This window comes from Chenopodium album, chromosome 1 (genome assembly GCF_948465745.1).
Source record: "Chenopodium album chromosome 1, dcCheAlbu1.1, whole genome shotgun sequence".
NCBI classification, from domain to species: Eukaryota; Viridiplantae; Streptophyta; class Magnoliopsida; order Caryophyllales; family Amaranthaceae; genus Chenopodium; species Chenopodium album.
In genome coordinates, this window is record NC_137834.1 from 45,231,801 (window position 1) to 45,245,124 (window position 13,324).

Here is a 13,324-nt window from a genome sequence, read left to right on the forward strand (position 1 = left end):
CTTTCCATAACCTCATTCTCTTTCTCTTTTTCCTAGAAGCTCGTGCTTTTTTCTTTGCCTTGTTCCTCTTTGTAGATGGTTCAATGCCATCAACACTCTTAGGATCATCGTCCTCCTCTTGAGGGTAGAGCTCAAACCAATGAGGAATGTCAATCTCCTCCTCGTCTATGAGCTTGGGAAACTCCTTTTTCTCTTCACAAACCTTCTTGCAATCAAAGCTCAAAAGTACATCATCACAATTCTTAAGAATATCGTTAGTTGAAGAATCAATCATGCATACATTATCAATGGACCAAGTGTAACACCCCGACCCCAAATAAATTAGGTAGGGGCCTATTGTCACGAAATGCGCATCGAGGGCCAACAACTGTCCTCACAAACCAACACGAGTCCTTTCGGTGCATTTTGTCCTCACTCATGCGCGTCCCAGGAAAACTTCCCAGGAGGTCACCCATCCAAAGACTACTCCTAGCCAAGCACGCTTAACTGTGGAGTATCTTAGCAAATGAGCTCCCTAAAAGGAAGATGCATCTTGTTGATATGAGTAGTATATCAAATCCATTTAAAGCAATAATGAGGGGTATTACAGCAAGGGGAAATAACACACATGATTCCTTTCACAAAGGACAAAGACTCATGCATCGGTTTTAGCTCAAAACTTTCCTCATTGTTACGAACTCTCAAAGTAATACGATCTCCCTTGACATCTATCAAAGCTCCCGAGGTAGCTAAGAAAGGTCTCCTTAAAATGATAGGAATATGGTCATCTTCCGCAATCTCTAACACAATGAAATCAACGGAAATTCTGAATTCTCCTATCTTAAGGGGAAGATCCTCAACTCTTCCCTTTGGGAACTTGATGGATCTATCGGCTAATTGAAGGGTCACATTGGATGGAAGGAGCTTACCTATCTTAAGTCTCTTAAAGACGGAATAAGGCATGATACTCACGCTAGCACCGAGAAAACAAAGGGAATTTTGGAACAATTGTCCTTTGATTTTGCAAGGGATGGAGAAATTCCCGGGGTCTTTCAACTTTTGGGGTAAGTCATTATGGATAAAGGCACTACAACACTCCCCCAAATTCACCGGTTCCACCATATTGCAATCTCTTTTACCTTTCAAAATTTCCTTAAGAAACATAGCATAGTTTGGCATTTGTTCCAAGACTTTGGTGAAAGGAATAAAAAGATGAATTTTTTTAAGCATCTCAATGAATTGTCCAAATTGCTCATCAAATTTGTGCCTATTGAACTTTTGGGGGTATGGAAGTTTTGGCTTGTAAACCTCATCTTTCTTCTTCTCTTTCTCCTTTGGCTCTTCATTAGATTTCTCACTCATCTTGCTAGACTCCTCATCCTTATTCTCTTCGCTCGAATAACTCTCCTCTTCGCCCTCCTTACTTTTCCTAGGGACACTCTCTTCAAGGACCTTAACACTCCTAGTGGTGATAGAACAAACGGGTTCCTTAGGATCAATTTCTGGCGAGGGTAAAGAAGATGGGCTAGCACAATCTTTCAAAGGGTTAGCTAGTTGAATAATTTTGTTCTCAAGCATCTTTCCATGACTTAATAGGCCGTGAACATTTTATCACTAGAGGATATGTAATCGTCCAATTTCTTGGCTTGATCTACCATGAAATTCGCTAGCCTACTCATGAATTGAGATTGTTGATCATAGGAATTGTTGGGGTTTGTGAGTGCGACTCACCGCGGAAACAACCCCAACCAAAAGAACCACTCCCAATTAATAAAACCATAAAGCATAACAAATAAACATAAATGGATAAAATCGGAATTTACTTTTGAAGTGTGCTTCGCCCTCAAAGTTGGGCTCTTACTTGAAAGCTTAAGCTCCGAAAATACGCGAGCCTCCTACGGAAATCCACCCGCAAAAACTACTAGTTACTTTAAGGTCCGTTACCTCGAGGTTAGCGAGGTCTGACCAAAACCCGAGTATTATATGAGTTTAGGAGTTTTTGCTAATGCAATGCTCTATTGAACTCCTACTCAAGCACTCTTCCAAAAAACCCAAGATGGGTATTTATAGGCAAGAGGGAGAGTGGGAATTTCTATCCCATCAATGTGGGAGTCATGAAATTCCACAATTTATTTTAAAGCTAAATTAAAAAAATAAGCAAACTAATAAAACTCTACAAGTGTCACTATTATATGTAAAGGGAAGTGAGGACTACTTGGAGAGTAGAGGACCATACTTTCTACCCACTCCATTCTCTCCTTGTGACACATATCCCTCACCTTTTACCCTCCATTTACTTGCTTCCCCTAGTGCACATGGCCCACCATCCTCACTAAGGTGATGCGGGCTGCTGCTGCTCGCAGCTAGCATGCCGCGCACACTCGTGCGGGGTGTTGCTACTTGCGGCCAGCGAGCCATGCACACCTTATGCGGGCTGCTATTGCTTGCTTGCGGCCGTGGCTGCCTTTGGCTGTAAGCGTTGGTGCGCTAGCATGCCCCAGCCAGCCTAGGCTTGGCTTGGTGCGCATGCTAGCCACCAATGCTTAGCACATTATGCCCCCAACACTCGGATGCTCGGGGCATTGCGATGCTAGGGGTATTTTGTGAAATATTGTCGATTTATTATTATTTGCACGTCTTGTCATTTACTATTTTTGACTCAACTTCTGACGCTCGGTTTCGACGCTCTAAGCTCGAATTTCCGACGTCTAAATATTTAATACTCGGGCAACGAATTAATTTCTTCCAAATTAATTCGTCGAGTCGGTTCGTTTGCTGCTAAGGGTGTGACCTGAGGGGTTCAGTCAAGATTATGCTGTAATATTAATTATGCATTAATATTACTGATAGGAAGCGACCTCCACCTAGGCATTCCGATCACTTGAACTTACTGAATATATTAGCTTTCTAATAATTCTGAACCAACTAACGTAATAGTACACTTGTTCGAAGGACACCTTTCCTTTCAATCTCCCACTTGCCCTTCCGGACAAGTGCGCATTTACACTTTGTTTGGATAGGAAGAAATGGAAGGAAAAGAAGAGAAGAGAAATGGAGGGGGACAAAATCTCTTGTTTGGGTAAAAGATTGGGGGAAGGAAGGGGAAGGAGAGAGAGGGATCCATTTTCCCTCACTCTATAATAACCATTATCTCTCCGAAATTGGAGAGATTTGGAGGGAAAATGGAGCTCACCTCCCACTCCCTTTCTTTTCCCTTCCCTTCCTCCATTTTCCCTCCCCTTCTTTTCCTTCCTTCTTTGCTATCCAAACAAAGCGTTAGCGTACAGCCTTTATCTTATGTCGCTTAATGTTTCTTCATGAACTATAAGGTAAAATTATTATGTCATCCTTATTAAGTCCAGAAGTGTTTCTTGATTCCGAGTTCGACTTTCAATAAACAGATGATTTCTAAAATCCATCTGAGCACGGCCATGCATTTTCACAGTCTCGCTCTACGAGAGGCCTTGTATACAACAAAGGCATCTTCCCTATTTTAGTAGGGGGACATTCCCAGTCTTGTAATGTAGCTCCTCTTACTGAGAGGACCTAGCCGCCCGAGTGTTGCCGTTATAATCCCCTATTACGGCAGACGTTTGACAACATCAAAGCGGGCTACTACTCAAACAAGAGAACTCACAATACTCATGGTCGAAGAAATAGGTTCTGGTAGCCATAATGAGAAGTATACTTATGACCATTTTTAATCTCTTAAAGTATTCTAATAGATCGGTCAGTATGGTTCTAAACCAATACCTGTGCAAATGATTTATGACTATCATGTCCTCGTTGCACAAGAAACGGTGCTATAAATCAGACTACTTACTAGTCCCAATTAGTCATTAATCGTCCATCGTTTAAATGACCTCGATTAGGGATAATTTTCGATTATAATATTCAACGTTCACTTAATAGGTGTTTCATTACCAAGAATGGTCTTGATACCCTATTTTGAATATTCCAAGAATCGAATGGACTCATTATTTAATTCTAAACCACAATTAAATAGCAAACGGAGTGATAAAATTGCATGTAATTTTAAATTATTCCAAAACCTGAATGGTCCATCTTATGATAAATGGTTTTTCCGAATGTTTTAAGAGTATCACTCTTTATAAAACATCTAAGAAATCACACCCATATATATAGGTTGATTTCTTTCCTGCAATTGTGAATGTTGTCGTTCACTTATTGCATAGGTTTAGTTATAACTACTTTACTAATCTTAGCATCTTCATTACTAGTCACTTTCATAATAAGATGATAAAATTTGAGAGTGTCATGGATTATATGTGATTTAGGATTTATTGTCCAAGTGATGGCTCCCACTCATTTTCATGATTGAAACCTTCAATTTGACAACCTACAATCATTAACGTTCAGCAACGAACTTTCCATAGATCATCTTCTTTATTATTGCCATTAAGGAAATAATATACTCAACATATATTTTAGTAGACTTCCTGATGATGCTTTGCTTGGGTTTCATTACAAACGACTCACAATGAATTGGGATAACCCTAATCACTTGTGATCTTGGAAATTTTCCTTAGATTCCTGCACTTTACACAAGGATCCACGTCCATGTTACCATTCTCAAGCCACGACTCATTTTAAGCTCGTGCTTATAAAAGGCCTCCTTGTTAAGGATCTAATCCTTGTTAAGGCTTGTGCTTGCAACATCGATACTCAAATTGTATTTGTTTCCACTAGTCAAGAACTCATCATGTTACTTATCCAAGTACTTTGGATGTTCTTGGCCATACTCTAACGATCTATTACATAGATTCAGGTTGATTGGTACTACATACATACTTCACATGCTCTAAGCAAGTAAGTCGTGCGACGATTCCATATCACAACGTACATGATGGATTAAATTGCAGAGTAATTCTCAATCTTATTCCATCATTTTGCCATTTTAGCTCATTCAGTTTCACTGAGTCTTTGCTAAATTGTTTGCTATGTGATATGGTTGAAAGTCTCTATTAGATTCTTTCATGTTTGACTTAGTATTTAGCCTAGCTTATACTTAGTTCAAAAATTTACTTAGTTTTATACATAAGGGTCGAAAGTCTTTCAAAGTCCTTCAATTCATGTTTAACACGGTAAACTCTTTTACACGTTCAAACATTTTATTAAGTCTATACAATAGAACTTAATACCCAATACATACTAAGTATTGTCTTTTGTTTGGTCCATTGTCGAAATTACTTTCAAATCTAAGCATTTAGCATTTAATAGTTATTTCACAACAGAGTTCGTAGACTTCTTATTGGACTTTGCTATAATTTACTTTTGCTCCCACTAAACTTCTTATTCATAAGAATTTCTATGTTTCTCCATGAGTCAATGCTCTTATGAACTTCATGAGAAAAAACGTTCCAATTCCTATATGCAATCCTTCCTTAAATCCCATAACGGATTCCTTGAGCTTGCTTTCAAATCTAGCATTATTTAGATTTTCAAAAACCTTAGTATATTTTCATAGTCATTTCTAAAATCCTATTTTAGGAAGGCAGTTTTGGTATCTGTTTTTCCATATTTCATATGAGCAATTTTGCTAAAACAATCACGAAAAAACTTCAGCATTCCGATTGGTGAATAGGTTTTTATTAAAATCAACTCCGTGAATTTAGTTGTATCCTATTCAACCAATCTAGCTATGTATGCATACATATTTCCACATTTGTTAGTTTTCTACTTGAAAACTTATTTGCAATCGATGGGTCTTTCACCCTTTATGCAAATGAATCAAGTTTCAAACATGATTTTCAAACATGGGGTCTGTTTCAGATTTTCATGGCCTCTAACCATTATTCGGAATTTGGATTTGTCGTAGCTATCATACAAAACATTATTCCTTTACTATCTAATAGTAAATAGTATGCATGTAAGTCTTTGGTTTATTTCTAACTTAATAGAAATTTATAGGTTTCAATCCAAGCCTTTGGTGAACTCTATACCTATACGGGGCAATTGCATCAACCACTACGTTTCAAGGCACTTCCAAAGCCCTTTTATTATGTTGATCTTACTCCAACTTTTCTGATGTTTTGTGAGTAATGAATTCTCTTTCAAGGCACTTGTAAAGTCCTTTTGAGTATTCTTGATCAAGCATTCTCACGAAAACCTTTTAAGGTCTTCTGAGATTCTCAGGGTTACTTTGTTGCTAAGCTCGATGGTAATTGTGTTCATTTTCCTCCCACTTGTCGTTTTGGAAACGTGTTACTTTCCAGAAAGACACCACTTAGAGCAACAAACACTATGTTCTCAATTAGGTAGTGGAGGTAATGCCCATGGTCTCATTTGAATGCTTACAAGGAGACATGTATATTGTCTTTGGGTAAAATTTCATTGTAAAACAAACAGTTAGCTCCCCCTTGAGCTATATTAGCCTTTAATGAGCCATTGAGCTCCCACTCAACCACCTATCTCTTGCTAAGCCGGTGAGCTCCTACTGAGTCACTTAGCTCCCATTGAGCCAGTGAACTCCCAATGTGGCTAAGAGTTTTAGACATATACTTGAAAAGACATTTAGAAGATAATTCTATCCATAATTGAATATGGCGTCCGTTCTTAGCTTTGACATTTTGTTTAGTGTAACATTAGTCGTTCGTGCAAATCTTAAGAACTTTATAGGAAGGGATGTGATCCATCATTGTTCGAGTCATTTTTAAATGGCATTATTGTGTTCTCTGTGAAGACACACTATGTTCTTTGTGGAGTTATTTATGAAAATTTCAATTTCATAAGACACTATGTTCTTTGTGATGGTCACGCTTGGCTCAAGCAAACATCGCTCGATCTAATCTAGACGTTTTGATATCTTGCCAAGTCGATTCTGTACTTCACTGAACTCTTGAACTATTCAAGGTCAAGTTTGCTCACATTTGATGATTATATCCATATTATTTCAAATTCTATGTGAAACGTTGAAATAAATGAATCCTATTTAGCTTTCGGAGTCAATTGTCTATACCAAGAACAATAGCTCTTTACTTTGTCGGTTTCAACAAGTAAGACTTACTTGTCTTAGAACGATTCCGAATCGATCAACTATCAAGACCCTATCTAATAAATCCTTGAGTATGTTGTTGTCGATGTGATATTACTAAAGATGTTTGGAACACAAATCAAGCCCATGAATTTGAGCTTTTGCTAGTTTATCATGTTAAGATAATGTTTGTTAATAATCAATCATTCTTGACTCATGGTTTAGACAACCATGCCATTCAAATAAATTTGCAACTATTGCTCATTGCTTTGAATGTGAGTCTCTCCGTGTGTAAACGGATCAATTGCTGATTATGGAACACAATAACCATTTATTTGTTCCACCCTTAGCTTAAAGGCATTTATACAAAGCATACGACCTTACACCTGATGTAACACCACTTGCTTCATTCTTAGCTTGTAAGTCGATAACTTAGCTTATCTTCAATAGTTTAAGGTCACTTTCAAATTGGAACACCCAAGCAGTATCCGACACTTGTGAAGATAACAAATTGCTAAGTTAACTACAATAATATGAACTCATGGGTTGAAATGGAATCTTATTCCTTTTCTTCATTCCTCGTTTCCTATATTTCTTATCATACTTTATCTCATAATCTTTTAAGAACCATTTATTTAAGAGTCTTTGACTTTTATACTTTGTTAGGCATAATTAAGCATCTAATGCGCCGTAAAACAAAGTTCCATCTTTTCCTTTAATTCACCCTTGAATTACTACATCAATGAGTCCTACTCATCTATGTATTAAGCGAAAAAATATGTTGGTTGTCAATATTGACAATTTGAGTTTGCAACTCAATACTTCATGTTTTATCAAAATTACCTAGTATTTTTGAATACATGATGTCCAACCGTCCTTTTGGACTTTTGTTATAAAATTCATTTATGAGAATTGTATTTTAGAAATGCTTTACTTTTGTTTGAGAACCATTCTCAAAGATTTCCTTTACCAATCATGGAAAGCAATACAGTTTGATTTGGAATTCTACAAATATAAGTGCAAAGTATAACCATTTATCAAGTAAATAACATAATAAGTTTGAAAATTAAAAGGTATTCTTGCAAATCTTGAATCTTATTAAACGTCTTATCCACGCATTAAAATTGTCCCCATTTGGCAAGAATAAGTCGATTCCAAGATCTGAAGAAACAAAGAATGGTTAAGAATACTTTGGCTTGTCTTAACACTCAATCTCCTAAGGTAAGAAACTCTAATGCTAATGGCTCTAAGGCAAGAATACTAATGGCTCTAAGAAACTCTTGGTTGAATAAATCGTCGCATCTAATGCTCTCTCAACAATTTATCCACTTTGCCACAACATGTTAGGACTCCATCACTCATATCGTTGAGTACAACCAAAACCAACTTGCATACCCGGTATGCCTTACGTTCCTTAGAGAGGTAGTGATGTCTCGCTTTGGCGTAGCCCACCACTACCCTCGTTCGGTTGGTAATTGTTGTTTTGGAATGGCAAGTTTTACTCAATATTTAGGGACCTAGGGTTTCTATGTTGGTTGATTTAAGTGAACTTAATTAATCATCACAACATTCGAAATCCTAAACATGCATCTAACATATATATATATATATATATATATATATCGAAAAACATAAATATAGATGCATTTGGCAACTAGCAAGACCCCTTGAGATCTTCAAAAGGTCTTCATTTGCAACTTCATGGCTACGTCTTCCAAGAACCTCCATCTTCAAGACTTGACCATAATTAAATGCAACTACTAGTATCTACGATTATGACTAATCTAAATATTAAGGTACAAAAATACTCAACGGTACGCAGACTGTATTTAGATTTACAAAAATACATTACGGATCGCATTCCGTATTTTCTATAATAATCGGGCCCCACTAGTTGCCATTTCATTAAACCTGTGAGAGAATATACATTCCATTCATTCATTCACTATTTGTGAATGGCCAATGCATTTTACAACGATAAACAAGTAACAATGCATAAACACGCGTGAACTAGTAACTAATCTAGGTGGTTAATCCAATTAACACGCCTAATTAAAACTAGTCAAAGTTGTTTTAACTAGTTATGAAAATAAGCGCAATTAATATTTGAAGCTCCCACTAAATTCCGTATCAAACTCAATTAATCCAATTAATTAAGCCGGTAAAATCCAAAATTTGTCAAAATAAATTTTGCCAATGCCGCTAAAAAACCGAGGCCTAGCCACCAAAATTTATTAAAATAGTTAAAACCTAATTAGATTAATAAAATAAATAAAACGGCAAAATAAGCAAACACGAAGCCAACTGTACTCAAGTGGTTCACGCACTACATACGTGCCACATGAAAGTCAAGGTTGTCCAACAACCCCTGCACTATACGGCTTGGCGCACGTGCCTTCTCCACCCCACGTAGCACTAGCTAGGTACACCCTAGTAGCGTTTGCTACGGGTTACAAGGTGCTAGACACAAGGCCACGGCTGCTTGCCCCTTTACACCAAAACACCAAGCATATACACGCACTAAACGCTTGCACACCAACGCACTTGGCCGCACGCATCGAGCATGCCCTTGGAAGCCACATGCTAGCCAAGGGAGGCTTTGCCTCGATTTGCGTGCCATAGCCTCGGGATTTTAATACTAAATTTCGCGTGACAATTTATTAATTCTAAATTAATTTTAGAACTAATTTCCGTGAGCAAAAATGAAAATTTAAACAAGTCTAACTTAAATAAAAAATCATCGAAGTGCATGTAACCAAAATTATTTCCAAGAACTATTCATTAATAAAATTGGTTTAACTTGGTGCAACAAAAATAAGAGGGGAATTACTCACTATCAATTTAATTAATTTAAATTAATCTAGAGTTTTTGACAAAATAAAAGGGAGTTGGAAAAATATGAACTTTAATGTTCAAATGAAAAATCCAACTACTAACATTTGTGAATCCTTAAAAAATTATATCTTCCAATATAAAGATAAACAAATTTCTATCACAATGTTTCAAACTTTATGATTCCAATCAACTCAAAAATGATTAAATTAACAAAGTTTAACAAAAATTCATGGAATTTAGTAACTCAAAGTTTTAATCACTTAACATAAATAAAGATTGAATCTTTAGTACTTAAAAGCCTCAAAGAACAACAATTTCACACTTAATGCAATTAATTTGCAATTATGTGAATAATAAATTTAAGTTTTCAAACATAAATTACCACCAAGTAATCATGCCTACAGAGGTTTAAAATTGCATTTAAAATATGTATTGAACCAATTACATAACCATCATAAATATGCAATTAATTTTCAAGGTTAGAAAGACTTAAAATGCATTTCTGGTCGTTTTTTTGCTAAAAATCAAGCCCTATAAGGGTAAAACCTTTTCCAGAACGCCTTTTCCACCAAAATATCACTATGTTTGGGTCGAAATCTGGGTTCGGGAGCTGAAGACAGCTCTAATACGAGGTTAAAATAGATAAAACGAGCTACTAATCTAATTAGCAACTTAATACAAGAAAAATTAAGCCATAAAAATACCTTAAAAATATTATGATTTTAAAAATAAAGGAGCGAGGCTCTAATACCGCTGTTGTGGTTTGGTGAGTCCGAATCACCGTGGAAACAACCCCGACCCAAAGAACCACTCGCAATTAATAAAACCATAAAACATAACAAATAAAAATATAAGGATAAAATCGGAATTTACCTTTGAAGCGTGCTTTGCCCTCAAAGTCAGGCTCTTACTTGAAAGCTTAAGATCCGAAAATACGCGAGCCTCCTACGGAAATCCACCCGCAAAAACTATTAGCGAATTTTAGGTCCGTCACCTCGAGGTTAGCAAGGTCCAACCAAAACCCGAATATTATATGAGTTTAAGAGTTTTTACTAATGCAATGCTCTATTAAACTCCTACTCAAGCAATCATCCCGAAAACCCAAGATGGGTATTTATAGGCAAGAGGGAGAGTGGGAATTTCTATTCCATCAATGTGGGAGTCATGAAATTCCACAATTTATTTTAAAGCTAAATTAAAATAAATAAGCAAACTAATAATAAATCTACAAATGTCACTATTATATGTAAAGGGAAGTGAGGACCACTTGGAGAGTAGGGGATTATACTTGCTCCCCACTCCATTTTCTCCTTGTGATACATGTCCTTAACCTTTTATCCTCCCTTTACTTGCCTCCACTAGTGCACACGGCCCACCACCCGCACAAAGGTGATGCGGGCTGCTGCTGCTCGCAGCTAGCAACCCGCGCACACTCGTGCGGGCTGCTGCTGCTTGCGGCCAGCAAGCCACGAACACCTTTTGCGGGCTGCTGCTGCTTGCTTGCGGCGGTGGCTGCCTTTTGCTGCTAGTGTTGGTGCGCTAGCATGCCCCAGCGAGCCTAAGCTTGGCTTGGTGCGCATGCTAGCCACCAATATTTAGCACATTATGCCCCTAGCACTCAGATGCTCGGGGCAATCCGATGCTAGGGGTATTTTGGGAAATATTGTCGATTTATTATTATTTGCGCGTCTTGTCATTTACTGTTTTTGACTCGACTTCCGACGTTCGGTTTCGACGCTCTAAGCTCGAGTTTCCGACGTCTAAATATTTAATACTCGGGCGACGAATTAATTTCTTTCGAATTAATTCGTCGAGTCGGTTCGTTTACTGCTAAGGGTGTGACCCGAAGGGTTCAGTCAAGATTAAGCTGTAATATTAATTATGCATTAATATTACTGATCGGAAGCGGCCTCCACCTAGGCATTCTGATCACTTGACCTTACTGAATATATTAGCTTTCTAATAATTCTGAACCCACTAACGGAATAGTACACTTGTTCGAAGGACACCATTCCTTTCGGGAATCATCACTTTGGCATTCAGTTATTGGAGTAAATTTGGTTGAGGAACCCCTTTGAGCATCATTTTGAAAATTTCCTCTACTTTGGTTACTCCTATTACCCTTACCATGATTTTGGCCGGAATTTTGACTATGATTACCATAACCTTGGTTATGATCCCCATATTCTTGGCCGTAGCATTGATCATTACAAACAAAGTTGTTATGGTTACCACGAAACCCTTTGGTTATTAGGTTCCTATAACCACTATTTTGGTTATAATTATCGTAGCTCCCATGGTTGTGATAGTTCCTATTTCCAACATTCTTTTGAGCATTAACTCTAGATCCAAAACCACCATTTCCAACATAATTCACATGCACATTTTCATTTTCATCGTATTCATCACATCCATCAAAAAGAACATTTGGACAATTAGAAGCATCATGAAGAGGATGTACCTCTCCCTTTAGATTGGGAGGGAAGATCTTGTGCTTGTGAAGATGAATTTTCAAGCTTAGCTTTGATAGAAGCCACTTCCTTCCCTATGTTCGAAAGTAGAGTAGAAAATTTGTTGATGGCATTGACTTGATCAACCGAGGCACACTCGTTTGTTGACTCTTCCTCAACCTCTTGCCAACTCATGTAGTTCCTCACTACGTCATCTATCACATCAACAACCTCTTCCACCTTCTTGTTCATGAATGGGCCTCCGACTTGGGTATCGAAGCTCGACCTACCTTGAGGACTCAAACCACCATAGAAAATTTGAATTGTTTGGTAAGTTGGAATTCCGTGATGAGGGTACTCTCTTTGATACTCTTTGTACCTCTCCTATGCTTCATCAAGATTTTCGTTAGGCCTTTGCTTGAAATTTTAGATCAATGTTCTAGCTTCCGCCGTTTTCTTTTGGGGGTAGAAATGGGATAAGAATCCTTTGGTAACATCGTCCCATGTTCTTAAAGAATTCGGCTTGACCTCCTTGTCCAACCATTCCAAGGCTCGCCCTACGAGGGAAAAAGGGAACAATTTGAGCCTTATAAACTCTTGTGTAACACCACTCACCCTAATAGTGTTGAAATATTTCTCAAATTCCTTAAGGTGGTTGAGAGGACTTTCATTCGATGCGCCACTATATTGTCGCCTCTCGATCAAGGTAATCAGATCATTGCCGGCTTGATTTCAAAATCACTATCCGGAATCAATAATGGAGCAATCCCGCTCTCATACTTGTATGCACCCGGAGTACCCAACTCCTTCAATGTAACCCTTTGAGCTTCTCCCATGTTCACTTGCACACACAATCTCAAACAAAATTATTAGTAGCACGGCTACAAATGTAGCCTAGAGAAGAAAATCTTTTTGTATTTTTACAAATACGGTGAAATAGACTCAACAACAAAAGCAATCATCTACGCCATTCCCCGGCAACGGCGCCATTTTTTATCTAAGGCGAGACTAGGTCGCTAAAAACTAATCTACTGATAAGCGGTTTATTTGACCACTTATAGTGTTG

The 13,324-nt window shown here is 37.7% G+C and overlaps 1 non-coding gene across 1 annotated transcript; it reads left to right on the forward strand.

Annotated features, from left to right (window-relative positions):
* Positions 1 to 12,598: 12,598 nt before the first annotated feature.
* On the forward strand, positions 12,599 to 12,704 carry LOC145565687 (small nucleolar RNA R71). Its single transcript, XR_014095080.1, has one exon. It is a non-coding gene; the product is annotated as a small nucleolar RNA R71 (small nucleolar RNA).
* Positions 12,705 to 13,324: the final 620 nt, after the last annotated feature.